We start from the raw sequence: 3,571 nt of genomic DNA on the forward strand, positions 1-3,571 counted from the left end.
CTGCTCCACAGCTGCCACTGCCGCGCCTGGGGATCTCTATCAATTCTTGACGGCCACATCTGGAAGGTTTTCTGATGAGTTCATTGACCTCTTCTTCAAATAAAAGCCCAAATCACAGAAAAGCTGGGGGATTCCTGCTCTCAGTTCTGATGGTACTTCTTGTCCTAAGCAGCCATTGTGAAATCTGTAGGGGTATTTTTTGTTTGTCACAATAATTCGGGGATGGTGTTAACATTACATGGATGGGGCTGAGGATACTCAACTTGTAATGCTGGAAACATTCCCACATAACAAAAAATTGTCCCGTAATACTTTCAAATATCTTGCTGGTCAACTGTATGTAAAATCTGATCATAATTATCTGATTCCAGCAGGGCACTAGTGCTCACATCTGTAATATTAGCTACTTGGGAGGCTGAGATCAGGAGGATCATGGTTTGAGGCCAGCCAGGGCAAATCATCTGTGAGCCCTCATCTCAACCAATTGCTGGGCGCAGCAGCATGCACTATCACAAACTACATGGGAGGCTGAGATCAGGAGGATCTTGCTTCAAGGTCAGCCTGGTAAAAACATTCATGAGATCCCATCTCAACAGGAAAAAAGCTAGATGTGGGGATGGATGCCTGTCTTCTCAGCTATGGTGGGGAGCATGAATAGAAGGATTGAGTCCAGGCTGGCCCTGGCAAAAAGCAAGACCCTATCTCCAAAATAACCAGAGCAAAAAGGACTAGAGGTGTGGCCCAAGTGGTAGAGCACCTGCCTACCTAGCATGAAGACCTGAGTTCATAACCCCAGTACTGCCAACAAAAAATTTATCTGAATCCAGAGCCTAACTCTATGCTAAATACAAAGTAGTTTTAAAAGGTTTCAAAACACTGAATTTTTCAAAACCATAACTGCCATGTAAAATGAGAGAAAAGTGTGCTTTGTTTTGTTTGAAACTACCAAGAAATTAGTTATCATTCTGAAAAACACGACACTGGTCAATAAAAGCAAATCTTTAATGATCTATATTTGTGGCTCTACATTCATGGCTTCATTGATACAAGGTGTAAACAAACCAAATATTCCAATGTTTCTTTAGTACAAAAATAACCAAGTATGTACACATTGAAATACGAATTATTTTATTCTGTACTTTCAATTTGCCTTTATATCTTTGAACTACATGTGACACACATATATTAAAATGCATAATTATATAATGACTATGAATTTGCCACCCAACCCAACAACTAAAACACTATCAATAACTTGTACCTCCTACTCTCTCCCTAAACCCTGTATACTTGTATCCTGAATTTTGTGTTTATTATACTGTTGTTTTAAAGAATAGTTTTATTACATAAGTATGCAAACCTAAAATATTTTTAAGGTTTATGAAAATGGTATCTTATGTGCATGTTCTGCCTCTGGGACTTTCGTTTATCAAGATGTTACTAGGATCCATTCATGTTACTGTGTGCAACTACATTTCATTTTCACTGCTGTATGATATTCCATAACATAGTCACTCATTTTTTGATCTTTTGGTCAACGAATGTTTGGGTTGCCACTGAGTGTTTGCTATTATGAGCTGCTCTTCTAAGAATATTCCTGCTTCTTATTTCTGGTGCACGTTTGTAGGAGTTCAGATCAAAGATTGCAATTGCTTGGTTTTAAAATAAGCTAATAAAAGATGTCAAATTGTTTCCCAAAGTGGTTATCTAGTCATCCAACAATACATAAAAGGTTTTGTTGACCTTATTATCTTCAACATTTGGAATTTTTGAACATCTTAATTTTTTGCCATGGACATAAAGTATTGTTTCATTTTAATTGTTTTGCATTTCCCTGATAACTAAGGATGTTTGGCTTCTTTTCATATGCTTTTTGGCCATTTGTGGATTTTTTTCCTGTCAAATGAATGCTCATAACCTCTGCTTGTTTTTATGTTTCTACTTAAAAAAATTGTAGTTCTTTAATCTTCTGGATAGAACTTCTTTTTGTTGTTTATGTTGTATATGTCTCCTTCACATTTGGAGCTTACCTTTCCATTTTCTTTATGCTGTCTTTTGGTAAGCAGAAGTTCTCAATGTTTATTTTTATCATTAGTGCTTTCTGTGCCTTGTTTAAGAAATTGTTTGCTTACTTAAAGTCAGAGAGTTATTCTCTAACATTTTCTTTTCAAAGTTTAAAGATTTCGCTTTTCAGAGCTAAGTGGTCAGTCTATCTGGACCATAGTTTGTGTGTGGTATAGAATAAAGATCTAACTTCTTTGGACACATGGATAACCCAGAACCCATCATTGAGCAGTCAGTCCTCCCCCAGTGATCAGCAGGGCCACCTCGCTCATACATCACGGTTCCACCTATGTGTGGATTTATTTCTGTGCCTCCATTTTGTTCCATTGGTTGGTTGGTCAATCCCTGTATTAATAGCATATTATCTTATTTTCTATAACTTTATAGTAAGTCTCTATAGATGTTCAGAAAAGTCTCCCTACCTGATTCTTCTTCTTTGGGAATAGTCTTTGCAAGTTTTGGCCGTGTGCTTTTCTACATAAAAATTTTAAAATGTTTTTATTCATATATAATAGTTGTACAAGGGGTCTCATTGTGACATTTCCATACGTACATATATTGTACCCCGGGTTGGTTCATCCCCTCTTTTATTCTCCCTCTTCTCCCCGCCCTTCTTAAAATGACTTCAATAGGATTCAATGGTGCAACTCAAAACGTGTAGAAAATACATCGACCACATTCACTCTCCTTTACTCTGTTCATTTACCCTCCTCCTCCCATTAGTGCACTCCCTTAACATGACCTATTCTACATTCCTGTCCTTCATTGTTTCAGTGTGCTCTATATTAATTTTTAAAAGATATCAAATTAAATGAAAAGCACTATTGAAACATCTATGGGTATTTTATGTAATGTAGAAATTAATTTGGGGAGAATTGGTATTTTTATGATAATTGGATGTGCCTTCTGCATTTAGGGCTTCTTTAAAACATTTTTAGAAAGTCCATGCTTTTCTTGATCAGGTCTTGCAAACCTTTGATATACTTGGACTTAGGTACCTTATAGTTTTCATTACTATTGTAAATGGGGGTGTTTTTCTATTATGAAATTTTCTAATTCTTCATTGTTTATATAGAGATCCAAATGATTTTTCAATGTTGCTCTTAAACCAAGTCACTTGCTCAAAATCTTTTAATTCATAATCATTTACAGATTGTATAGGATTGTTTTAATGAAGACAGTTGTATCAGCAAATAATTGTTTACTCAGCATTCCATTACTATGACAAAATGCTTAAGATAATCAATGGTAAGGTAAGAAAGGTTTATTTTGACTCAGTTTCTGAAGTTTCAGTCCATGGTTGCTTGGCCTTGTTGCTTTGGGCCTGTGGTAGCACAGTATGTCATAGTGGAGCATGTAGTTGAGGACAGAGGGGAGAGAGAGAGAGAGAGAGAGAGAGAGAGAGACAAAGGGATTGTAGAGGTCTCAATATCCCTTTTAAGGACATGCCCCAGTGAAGTTCTGTGGACTCGGCCCCACCTTATAAAGGCACCACCACTTCCCATGG

This window comes from Castor canadensis, chromosome X (assembly GCF_047511655.1).
Source record: "Castor canadensis chromosome X, mCasCan1.hap1v2, whole genome shotgun sequence".
Classification (NCBI taxonomy): domain Eukaryota; kingdom Metazoa; phylum Chordata; class Mammalia; order Rodentia; family Castoridae; genus Castor; species Castor canadensis.